The 13,588-nt window shown below is 37.0% G+C and overlaps 1 protein-coding gene across 3 annotated transcripts in view; it reads right to left on the bottom strand.

Moving 5' to 3' along the window:
* The window catches only part of Ptp69D (Protein tyrosine phosphatase 69D), a 976,604-nt gene that overhangs the window by 540,145 nt on the left and 422,871 nt on the right, over positions 1-13,588 (bottom strand). The gene's annotated exons all lie outside the window — the stretch shown is intronic.

Below are 13,588 nucleotides of genomic sequence, written 5' to 3'. Positions count from 1 at the left end.
TAGTGTTTCCTTCAGCCTTTTCATTTAGTCCTTGTGCAACACGTTCCTTGAAACAATCCATCACACTCTTTTCTTTCAACTTGTCTAGATCCCATCTTTTTGCATTCTTTCCTTTCTTCAATTTCTTCAACTTCAGATGGCATTTCATGACCAACAAGTTGTGGTTAGAGTCAACGTCTGCTCCTGGGAAAGTTTTGTAATCCAACATCTGGTTTCTGAATCTCTGCCTAATCATAATGAAGTCTATTTGATACCTTCCAGTGTCTCCAGGTCTCGTCCATGTATACAGCCGTCGTTTGTGGTGTTTGAACCAAGTATTGGCAAGGACTAAATTATGATCAGTGCAGAATTCAACCAGCCGACTTCCTCTTTCATTTCTTTGTCCCAATCCAAATTCTCCAACTGTACTACCTTCTCTTCCTTGGCCTACTACTGCATTCCAGTCTCCCATCACAATTAGATTCTCGTCACCTTTTACATATTGTATTAAATCTTCTATCTCCTCATATATTCTTTCAATTTCTTCATCATCCGCTGAACTAGTAGGCATATAGACCTGCACTATTGTGGTGGGCATTGGTTTGGTGTATCTTGACAACAATAATTCTTTCACTATGCTGGTCGTAGTAGCTTACCCGCTGCCGTATTTTCTTATTCATTATTAAACGAACTCCTGCATTTCCCCTGTTTGATTTCGTGTTGATAATTCGGTAGTCGCCTGACCAAAAATCCTGTTCTTCCAGCCAACGTACTTCACTTATACCAACTACATCTAACTTTAGCCTATACATCTCCCTTTTCAGATTCTCTAACCTACCACAACGATTCAAACTTCTGACATTCCACGCTCCGACTCGCAGAATGTCAGTATCCATCTTCCTGATGATCGCTCCCTCTTGTGTAGTCCCCACCCGGAGATCCGAATGGGGGACTAGTTTACCTCTGGAATATTTTACCCAGGAGGAAGCCATCATCAGTACATCATTCATACAGAGAGAGCTGCATGTCCTCGGGAGGTAGTTACGGCTGTAGTTTCCCGTTGCTTTCAGCCATGTAGCAGTATCAACACAGCTAAGCCATGCTGAGTATTATTACAAGGCTGTATCAGTCAATCATCTAGACTGCCGTCCTTGCAACTACCGAAAGGCTGCTATCCCCCCTTTCGATGAACTATTTGTTAGTCTGGTCTCTCAACAGATACCCATCCGATATGGTTGCACCTGCGGCTCGGCTATCTGCATCCTTGGGACACGCAAGCCTCCCCACCGCGGCAAGGTCACATGGTTCGCAGAGGAGGATCCCAACTTTTATAAACCGAAAATACAAAGATTTTTTAATTCTTGGGTTTCATAACAGATATTCCACCACAGTCTAGGTGAAAAATGGCAGGATAAAACGCATACTGGTACATATCTACAGTTACAATGTGCACTGACCATTAAATTTAAAATCTTAAACTAGGAAAACATTAAAATGGTTACAAGAAAATGTACCTAATCACTCTCATGTATGACACTTCTTCATCATCATCATCATCATCATTTCCCAACTCCAGTTTCCCAGGTGTGGTGTACAAGTACTTGCCATATCCTTCTGTCTTCATACATCTTTTGTTCCAGTACATCCTCCCATTTGTGTCGTCTCTCCTCCACATCTGATCTTACAGTCTCTATCCAACGTTTTCTTGGTCTTTCCTGTGGTCTTCTTCCTACGAGATTAAGGTCAAAATATTTTCTGGCAGGTCTTTCCCTGTTCATTCTCATTATATGCCCATACCACTGAAGCCTGCGTTTCCTTATGTATGACACATATGAATAATATTTATGTCACACCGACAAAGCAACAAAATGCCTAATACCGTACTTTCTCGTGTAATTAACACACTTTTTTTTGACTAAAAATACAAGCAAAAACTTTGGAGCCGTAAATTATTCAAGGAATTCAGATATCTAAAAATTATTCACAATTCATTTACATTTAAAAGATACATCAAATAATATAAACACAACTGGTTCAACTCATTTGCGGTTATTGTCATTTGGCATAAAATTTTAGCGTGAGATATTTTCTGAAAAGTCAAATAAGGGCACATCAGGTAAGTTAGACACGTGGGTTTGAATAATAATAATAATAATAATAATAATAATAATAATAATAATAATAATAATAATGTTATTAATGTTATTTGTTTTACGTCCCACTAACTACTCTTTTACGGTTTTCGGAGACGCCAAGGTGCCGGAATTTAGTCCCGCAGGAGTTCTTTTACGTGCCAGTAAATCTACCGACACGAGGCTGACGTATTTGAGCACCTTCAAATACCACCGGACTGAGCCAGGATCGAACCTGCCAAGTTGGGGCCAGAAGGCCAGCGCCTTAACCGTCTGAGCCACTCAGCTCGGCCACATGGGTTCGAAGTACCGGCACTGGAAAATAATCTTCCCATTACGAGCTGACAATATGACCTGTAGTTAAACAAATATGAACTAATTATAGTACAATTCATGTAATGTCATAACAATGACATACCGGCAAAAAAAGAAAACTGCCCAACACGAGAAGGGCCAGGCATCAAAAGGAGGGACCCTGCAAGATTACCCCCAAACCATTCGTATCCAATCTTGTACGAGTGATGTGTCAATCCACCCTTTATCTTGAATAAGAACGTGGATCACTCGCAGAAATTTTGCTTTAGGCATTGTTTTTCGTTTTAGAACAATGTAAGGCGCAAGCTTTCTGTCATCAGCTGTTACAGCAAGCATTGTAGTACATCGTTGTTTTTTTGTTTTCTGTAGCACGTACGATAACACTTGATGTTCCTTTCTTACAGATTATTCGACTTTGTGGCATATAATGTATAAAAGAAAATATTTATTATTTTGCCACCTATTCAATATAATACATTTTTCTTGACATATTTTGCCGCTTCTTATGAGGCATCCTCAGTCAATATCAAAACCTTATTTTTTAGCAGGTACCTGGTTAAAGGTTATTCTAAAATATGTTGGAAGATGATGTGTGTGAGATAAAATTTACAGTTGATCACAAAAAAATTTCCGAAATAATTAAAACTCTAACACAATGATAAATTCGTACTAGTTCACTTAATGAAGGAAACATCATTTGATTGTAAGTAACGTAATTGATGGCTTGAAGCTGTAGTCAGTGCTTGATGTAGAAAGAAATTGACAAACTAATATATAGTAGAAAGAATATACAATAGGTTCAACGTTGAATATAAAATGGGAAGGAAAAGCATTCCTATTGCTAGGCCAATGTTGTTATTTGACGTTGGCAAGAGTTTCCTGAAACATTTATTAGTTGACAGTTCATAAGTTGTTTATAGTTTAATGCGGCGAGATTGTGTTGACATGCTTGTAGTTGGCCTAATTTGTTGTGAGTCAACCATGCGAGTCTGCTGAAATGATAATGGGCCGTCACTCGCTATGATGATATTTTGACGCAGAGAGAGTGATAATATTAATTGCTTCAAATTAGACGTTTTGTAATTGAGTTGATATCTTAGAAAGAATGTTGAATAGTAGTAGTTGTTTTCTCCTTCCGAATGACAAAACTTTTTACCGTTGATTGTGAAACTTATATTGTTGAAGAATATGGTACAGGTTTGATGGTTAAATTGGGGCTGTTGGATTGTGTTACAATTCTTGTTAGTAGTTGGTTCTGAAACGAAGAAGAAACTGTAGTTAATTTTGGGAAGGTTTTGTCTAAGTGTTGTTAGTAAGAAGATGTTGGTGCTTACTGTTGGAGTTGTTGGACTGTTGACTTATTGTGTGAAATGTTATTAGGACACTATTGGTCGCTAACATTTTTACTCCTTGTGTTGTACGTATGCCGTCTAGGTGGAGGGGGATGGGCTGGAGAGGGCGGGGTTGTAGGCTTGTGATTGACGCAAGGGAGGGAGTTGTGTATGATGGAGGACGTGGAGGGGCGGAATGCGTTTATTGGCTTATGGTTGGCGCATGGAGTGGAGTCTCGTATGTTGGGAGGGGAAGGGGGGTATGATGTATTCATTGACTTGGAAGGAGTACTTTTTTTTTTTTTGCTAGGGGCTTTACGTCGCACCGACACAGATAGGTCTTATGGCGACGATGGGATAGGAAAGGCCTAGGAGTTGGAAGGAAGCGGCCGTGGCCTTAATTAAGGTACAGCCCCAGCATTTGCCTGGTGTGAAAATGGGAAACCACGGAAAACCATCTTCAGGGCTGCCGATAGTGGGATTCGAACCTACTATCTCCCGGATGCAAGCTCACAGCCGCGCGCCTCTACGCGCACGGCCAACTCGCCCGGTGTAGTACTTTTTGATATTGTTTCAAAGATATTAAAGAATATTTTGTCTTGAAGGTTTATTTTATTGAATAATATTACTATTTGGTCATATAAAGGGCTTCTGTTTTCTATTGGATCATTTAAATTTTTTATGCATTATATTTTTGGTCCAACAAAATGTATAAATTCTCGAATTCGGTCATGAGTCTACCTTTTTTCTTAAACTCTTTTTTAAAATTTGGAGATCCTGTTTGATTATGGTAAAGTTGTGCCCTGTTTCTTTCATGTGATTGCTCATTGCTGAGTGTTTGTTGTGTTTCTGGGCACTGAAATGTTCTGTATGCCTAGTTATGAAGCTTCTTCCTGTTTGCCTGATATATCAGCTGAGGCCTGAGTATTTATTTTTGTTTGAATTTATTGTATTGTGGTTGAAGAAAACTTTTTGGTTTGAATTTTGGGTTTTAAAAGCTATTTCAATTTCCTGATTTTTTTTTTTTTTTTAGATGTTGGTTATTTGGTGTATGATTGGGTTGGTGTAGGTAAAGGTTGCATACCTTGATTTGTTATTTTTTATTGGGGAGAGGTTTGTGGTTAGTTTTAATTTAACTTTATTATCTAGTTTGTTTATGATTGAGGGGTTATATCCATTGAAAGTGACTATTTCTTTTATTGTATTTATTTCTTTTTTTAAATTGGTGGTTGAAAGGGGAATTTTTAGAGCTCTGTGTACCATACTGTAAAAGGAAGCGTGTTTGTGTGATTGTGGATGTAGGGAACTTTGTTTAATATTCGTAGGTGTGAATTAGGGTTTTCTATAAATTTGGAAACCAAACTTATTAGAAGTTCTGGTTATTGTGATGTCAAGAAACTTAATTGAGTTGTGGTCTTCATCCTCTTTAGTGAATTTAATGCTATTATCTAGGTTGTTTAAGTAAGTTAGTATGTTTTCACTGTCGTTGAGACTTTTGTCAATTATTACCAGCGTGTTATCAACATAGCGCAGCCGGAGACTTAATCCATTGATATTTTTTATTTTTTATTTTTTTTTGTTTTCAAGGTTATCCATATAAATTTTGGCAAGTATTCCAGAGATGAAGTCTCCCATAGTCAGGCCTTCCTGTTTGTATATTAATATTGTTGAAAGTGAAATAGTTGTTTTGTAAGACAAAATTTAATAATTTCAGGAATACTTCTATTTCTATTATGCTTAAAATGCTGTTTGGAAAGATGATTTTTTATTATTTCTATAGTTTTTTTAGTGGGGATTTTTGAATACATGTTGGTGACATTGAAAGAGCACAATGTGTGATTAGGTTTTAAATTAAATTTATTAAGGGTTTTGCGTGGTTCTATTAAAGTTTTAGGGTGTTTGTTGTGGAATTTAAAAGGTTTTTTTGAGAAATTTTTGGAGGAATTGTGAAGTTGTATATGTTGGGTTATTTCGGCTGTTTATGATGGGAGAACAATAAAACTTCGATTTCCACCTATTCAATAAATTAAAAGCAATTATAAAATTAGGATCTCATCCTTATTTTATTGCTTAATTGTTAAAACATAGGACATGTTTCATTCATATTTTGAAGATCTTCAACTATAAATATTTTACAAGGTTAAATTGATAACATTGTTCTAGAACTTACATTTATGGTTTGTCATTAACAAACGTATCCACACTAAACTTTAAAAAACAGTCAAATATAAAGCGTTTATATATTACGTCGTCTTATTGAAAATAGTACGACTATTTATTGAGTTTGAAACTATAAATCCTTATTCCAATATTTAATATACAATGCCTTTAGTTAGTCTCTGTATAAATACATTTACAATCTTTAGAAAACAAAATTATCTATTTGAATGAGAGTAAATGAAACTTGAGGGATCAAAAACATATCAGATGTAAAGCTTTTCAGGCGTTTGCTCTATTAACTGCATACGGGAGATAAATCTCCACAACGGAATTATTGCCCGCCTAGCAATTCCGAATGGAAAAATCTAAATTCCCATGGAGGGAAGCAAACGCCTGAAAAGCTTTACATCTGATATGTTTTTGACATGCTCTATTGGTGAAAAATGTCTAATTCCCTCCATAATAATCAGAAAGGTCGATAAAGGAAAATTAATGAATGAGCTGGAGTACATACATATCTACCTAGACAAACACTTCAATAGAGATAAAAACCAGAATGACGAAATAGAAATAAAAAACCCATTAATAGAACAAATACCGAAATTAATATAAATATTCGAACTCGATCGCACAAAATTTATAAACAATTTTATTCCGGATAATGATAAGAGTCAATCCACAAACACACAAACCCCCCAACATAACTTCTGAACATTCCCCTCCACGAATCACGCCATTCGCTAGAACATCGCCCTCTGTTACCTCCCCTCCTAACGCCAAACAGATACGGAGGCACATATACAACACGACGAGCACAAGTACAGTAGAATGACAAGCAGTCGTCAAACAGCTGAGTGCACTAGCATAAATGCAGGCAGGAGTAAGAGGGGTAAGTGCTGATCCTTCAACGTTAGTTTCTTCAACTTTTAAACCATTCAGCATATCCTTAAGAAAAAAATTTTCCGTTACAGGTATGTCAACAGACTTACTTACGTAAACTTGGATGAAATTACCACTTGCATATCACCGAAGCTTGTCTGTCACCATTTGACTGAGTCCCTACTTACGTCTATAGGATTGCCCTACTCTGGTTAAGACTACAAGCAATTTGTAAATTCGACGAATTTCAGAGTTAAATATTTAAAGCAGGACAAAATTAATAACCTATATGTAATCAACAGTGTGCATCAGTTTTGTCCATTTTATGGACGAAAAGAATAACATTCACGCCTAAACTTACCTGTTATGAGAGTTTTTTTTTTTTGCTAGGGGCTTTACGTCGCACCGACACAGATAGGTCTTACAGCAACGATGGGATAGGAAAGGCCTAGGAGTTGGAAGAAAGCGGCTGTGCCCTTAATTAAGGTACAGCCCCAGCATTTGCCTGGTGTGAAAATGGGAAACCACAGAAAACCATTTTCAGGGCTGCCGATAGTGGGATTCGAACCTACTATCTCCCGGATGCAAGCTCACAGCCGCGCGCCTCTATGCGCATGACCAACTCGCCCGGTTTATGAGAGTTTATTAAGATTTCAATTCCATATGGTACAACATGTGAAAAAGTTTATGTTCAGTTGTAACAAAATGTTTTAATGTGTATACAACAAATAATTTTAAGACATTCAGGATTTTAACAGATTATAAATGTATTTATACAGAGACTAACTAAAGGCATTGTATATTAAATATTAGAATAAGGTTTTAAAGTTTCAAACTCAATAAAAAGTTATATTTTCAATAAGACGACGTATTATATAAACGCTTTATATTCAAGAGATTTTAAAATTTTTGTATGGATAAATTTGTTAACGGCAAACCATAAATGTAAGTTCTAGAACAATGTTATCAATTTAATCTTGTAAGAATATTTATAGATGAAGATGTTCAAAATATGAACGAAACATGTCCTATGATCTAATAACTAAGCAATAAAATAATGATGAGATCCTAATTTTATAATTGCTTTTAATGTATTGAATAGGTTGAAATCAATGTTTTATTGTTTTCCTTTTAACAGACTTTCAATACGGAAAAAATGAGGACAGTCTCTTGCAATGTTTATGATGGGTCGAATGGGAACGTCTTTTTTATGAACCTTCGGTAGTGATCTGACCGCTGGGTAGTTTGGGGTTCATATTAATGAGTTTTCAATATTTGTGTTCGTTGAATAAAAATGAAAAGGTTTTTAAAAGTGTTTTTAAATTACGTTGAGTTTTTGCAGTGGGATCCTTTGAGACTATTGTGTAAGTTTCATTAGAAAAGAGCTCCTCTGTTTTTTCATTAAGACTATGGTATTGACTTTGTCGGCTTTGGTTACTATGATGTTGTTAGTGTCCACTTTTTACTTAATTCTTGGATCTGTTTTTGTGAGGCAGAGTTATTTTTGTTAGAAACTTCTTCTACAAGGGCAGGTAATTTCTTTTTAATTTCGTATTTTACATCGTTCTGTTTGTCTGCTGGAATTTGTTTGTTTATGTTTGCTTCGGCTTTGGCTATTTTGGTGATTATATCTTCTGTTTTATATGGGTTAGGCCAATTATGTTTTAGACCTTGGTTGAACAACTGTGTTTCTTTATCTGAAAAGGTGTTGTCAGATTGATTGTAGTTGGAATATTGTTTCAAGGGGGGATGGGTGTTTTTGTATTACTGTTTTGGTTTAGTGATTTTGTTTTTTCTTCTTTTAAAAGTGTCAATTTGTGGTTTAGTGTTTCTTGTTTTTTTTTTCAATGTAATCTGTAGTTTATATGTAATAAGTCTTTGATAAGAATTCCATTCTAGGGATAACAATTGTGCAATAACCACATGTTCTCAGTAAAGTTGTGTATTTAATAATGATTTCTTTCTATACATTAGTTTTATTTCATTTTTGAGCTAAATGTTGTTGGTTTTGTTTTGAATGTCTTTAGATTTATGTTTCAGAATGTTTTTCCATTGAGTTGATTTTAGAAACTTTGGCACTAGATTGGATCTTACACATTCTTTTAAGAATTGAATATCCTTTGAGATCTTGCTAATTTTAGTTTTAAGGTTTTGATACTTGTTTTTATTAGCCTGGTTAGCTTTACTATTACAAGCAATGAAAATCTTTTTTGGTCTGTATTGAAAGTATCATATAATACATATTAAAAAATATTTATTATTTTGCCATCTATTCAATAAAAATAAATGACTTTCATTACTTGTAATTTGTGGCATATGGAGAGTGATTAGCATCTCACCTACAGATCCTATTTGGGAGATCAAATATTCTTTCACTTTACGCTTCTCTATCACAAAGCGATGAAAATAGTTGAAATCATTTGTCATTTTTTGGCATAACGTTGTTCTTCGAAGAGAAAGTCTGTTTCTCTTCATATAATTAATCAAGCCTCGGCTAACCTTCAAATCTAAGACACTGATTCTATGTGAGGCAGCTATTTCTTATTCTTTAAAATACAGCATTTCGTGAGAAATGGCTTATCCAACGTTGCATAACAAAATCATATATTTAAGCAGATCCTCCTTTACTTGAGGAAACTTGCCACTTTTTTGGTCCGCAAAACGTTTTGTGAGATTTGTTGGTCGCTTGAAGTGCACTTCTCTGTTACCGCGGTAGCGCACATTGCATTTGGAAATTGAATACTTGCTGCCCGCTGCCTATTCCCGCATGTTTCGGCGTAACTGATCACTGCAAGTTTGCATGATGCAGTATTACTCGAGTGCTGAAAGTGAACACAGTGAACATTCTACGGATACTGAAGAGTCTGAGCCAGAAGAACGTGCTGATGGTACCGTACCTGGAGAAAAATATATAGCTGGCGAATAACATATGTTGGAGGTAAATTAGAATTTCATGTTTAGTGACAATGTTTATATAGTGAAAGATAAGGTGAAAAAGTGGGGCAGACATCTGCCAAGAAGACATCCATGCTGATGATGATGATGATGCTTGTTGTTTAAAGGGGCCTAACATCGAGGTCATCGGCCCCTAATGGTACGAAATGAAATAACAAAAAATTCAGATTCATCCACTGACCAAAATTAAATTAAAAATGTCATGAAGAATGAATGGATGGACATGAACTTTACAAAAAAAAACAGTGGATCAGACACAAAAAAAGATAGTGAATAATAGTATTACTGACCAAGGGACCACTTATAAAGCACAATGATGCTTGATGTCTATAGGGGTGCAAAATTCACGACTAAGGCCCCATACAATGGTACATGTCGGGAGTAAAGTAGAACCATGGTATTTGTCATTTTGGGGTACTAATCAAAAGTAGCGAAGACTCACGGTGTTCCACACAAGATGGTACTACTCACAAGTATTGTACTTCGTACAGGTAACGCAGACCTATGGTGTTTCGCACACAATGGCGCCACTTACAGCCAACGCAAACCGATGAGTTTCCTCACCTAGGGTACTAGTCACGGGTGCCGGTCCCAAGGGCCCCGTGGTGTTCCTCACATAGTGGGTACTAATCACAGGCAACGCAGACCCACGGTGTCGCTCATATAGTGGTACAACTCACAGGCTACGCCCAGACCCGCGGTGTTGCCCACATGGGTACAACGCACGGGTTCTGGAATCCACCAGGCTAGGCTTTTTACTGCAACTAATCACACACCTATTTCGTACCAAGGTATTGATACTACTCGCAAGTACATGCAACCCATGGTGTTCCCCGCATGATGGTACGAATCAAAAGTAGTTTCATGGTTCTAATTCAATCATCCCTTGGTCGCCCCTTGTAGTCGCCTCTTACGACAGGCAGGGGATACCGCGGGTGTATTCTACATGTGCGTCCCCCACCCGCAGGGGGTGACATCCATGCTCACGTACTTGTGCTGAATATATAGTAACTCATCCTCCTTGTGTAAAGGGCATTGTGAAAGATGCACACACTATTTTAGAAATTTGGGAAATGTTTTTTTCCAGATACAGTTTAAATCATTTGAGATTTATTACTATTTGTAAATTTATTTGTAATATTTAGTGTTCTTTATAACCATTTGAGATTTATTCTGATGTTCATTTAATGTGTTAATACATTTGCGCATGGAATCGGTTGGTATTTATTATGTAAACACGTCATATCATACCGTGAGCATTTTGCTCAACGCGCAACCACTTGCGTTACTTTCATCCTAGCGACCACTGGCAGGTTAACATACAACTTTAACAGAGAGGGAAAGAATAGAAAACACAAGGAAAAACAAAACACGTGGCCTACAACTCCAACAAAACTGTGCACAGAAACTATGTCAACAGCGCGCAAACAACACAATAACAAACTCGTCCTTTTGTCCATATTAACCGAGTCGCTAGCACGCACTACCCTCTCTTGCGTGCAGGACGATTGCTGTACTGAATCCCCAGCTGTATAAAGTGCACATGCTGCTGTGGTGAGCGGGAAACACGATACACAAAGGCGAAGGACGGAACACTCGCGAAATAAAGCATCAAATAAATACACTTGAAAATGAGGTTTCGTAAATTACACAAGCACATGAGAATTTATCCTTTATCCTAGGGGGAAAAGTATTGGCCGCACTGGAGGTTATATTGGTCAAAAATAGGAAGAAGTAAAAATAAATCTGAAAATCGGAAGACAGGTTTAAAAAAACGGAAAGTTTCTGGGTAAATCGGAAAGGTTGGCAAGTATGCATGGTACATATGGGGTTAAGTCACGTGATGCTGTCTGAATAAGAAAATTGAAACATTTACCACAAAATGTGATCAGTTATCTTTGGTACCGTATAATTTTCTCGCTATGTACACTTGCGAGCTCTCTCCTCGACATTCAAAGGCGATGTTCGAGTTGATTAGTAATGCCTGTCAACTACTCTTGTCTAAGAGAAAATTCAAAATGAAAAAGGATAACATGTTTTTGTAATAAATGCATAAATAATAAAAAACTGGATCATTTGCCACAGAGTCCTCTGGAGTGATACTATAATATTTTACGGAGTGGAATTAAACACACACTTTCATGTAGTATTGGATTTTGAAAAATAACAAACGAGCAAGCCATAGTGAGGGTAACTTCTGCGAAAATGTAAGTTTTGAACAAACTGATTGCCGTTTCATACCAATTTTGATGTATATATGGGGTGTTTCCCGACTTTTACAAAAATTGGATATAACGACAATCCGTTATGAGTAAATTTTTTGCTGTTGTGAATTCTCACTCTAACGGATTTCTACTGTACGTTCTACCAGGATGTAAGGAACCTGGTGTGGAACAGAGAAGTTCTTATGAAATGTAAAGAGATAATTACAAGATGTACTATTCATTTATATTAACACATGCATCAGAGACTTGGACTTTGACAACAAGAAATGAGAGTAAAATTCAAGCCAGTCAGATGAAGTTCCTGAAGAAAATGGTAGGGAACACAAGGAGAGATGTAGTAAGATAGTAAGAAATGTTGAGGTCAGAATAGAGATAGGGATAGAAAAACTGAGTGATAGGATGGAGAAGAGTAAATTTAGATGGTTTGGACATTTTATGAGGATTGAGGAGGGAAGGATACCAAAACAAGTGTTGGAGGCTAAGATAGAAGAAAAGAGAGCAAGAGGGACACCCAGAGCAAGATGGACTCTGTGAAGAACAATAAAAGAAAAAGAAGACTGGACTGGAATACAATTATGAAGAGGAGCGGTAGAAGGAGACGCAATGGTGGAGAAGAGCCATTAACACCCCAACCTGCCAGAAGCTGGATAAGGGGGAATGAAAATTATGATTATAACATACGTCGCCATAATCACAACGCAATGCATTTTAATATAATAGTTGTTATTAAAATATGAATGGACAGGAGATTTTATGTTACTTCAAAAATCCGCTATATTGATTTAATAATGATAGTGCACGCAACTACAATCACGCTCGCATACAGGCTGCACTATATCAACAACAACACTAAGCAATTGCATTTTGTCTCAGCCAGGACAGGAGTTCCTGTGCTCCCAGGATTGAACCAACCAGCTTGCTCTAATGAAGTACTTCCCACTCTTTTCCTGCCTGACTGGACAAACAGTAGTAAGCACTAAAAATAGCGGAAATAAACATGCCTGATATAAGATCATAAATCCCATTTCATGAGCTGCTTTTCAATCCCAAGTGCGAGGAGCTGATTTTAATATAACGGTCGACAATAAAACCTTTTTAAGTTTTAGGAGTTTTAGTGATTCTGGAGCAGAAACTGTTCATGACATGGTATTATTTTTGTCACAACTAACAAAGTATCTTCAATTTTCTCTCTCACATTTGTGGAGTAAAGATGCCTCTTAGGTGAGAAGAAGCTGCAAGAGCCATCCTGTTGGACTAAGCATTAGCTATGCCACTAATGTGATTGGTGCATCATTCGAATGGGTCCAGCATTCTCCAAGACGATTCTGTGAGTTTGGTACCTCCCAAAGACAACTTAGATCAGGCCATGTGAGGTCTATAACTGCTAAGGATGATAGGTTCGTGGTCCTTGAAGTCTTACAAGATCACCACACTACCATGCTCCAGACCAGAAATCATCTTCAGGCAGTAAGAAATGTCATGATAAGCACAGGGACTTCTAGAAGTCAACCTGAGGTCAAAATGTTCTGCTACTAGTGTGCAGCTTGCTCCCCAGCATTGAACAGTGTTATCAGAATTTTTGCCTCAATATTGGAACTGGATAGTGGACCAG

The sequence above is a fragment of the Anabrus simplex genome, chromosome 2 (assembly GCF_040414725.1).
Source record: "Anabrus simplex isolate iqAnaSimp1 chromosome 2, ASM4041472v1, whole genome shotgun sequence".
NCBI lineage: Eukaryota > Metazoa > Arthropoda > Insecta > Orthoptera > Tettigoniidae > Anabrus > Anabrus simplex.
The sequence above is the reverse complement of the archived record's forward strand: the minus strand, read 5'-3'. Positions and strand labels throughout refer to the sequence as shown.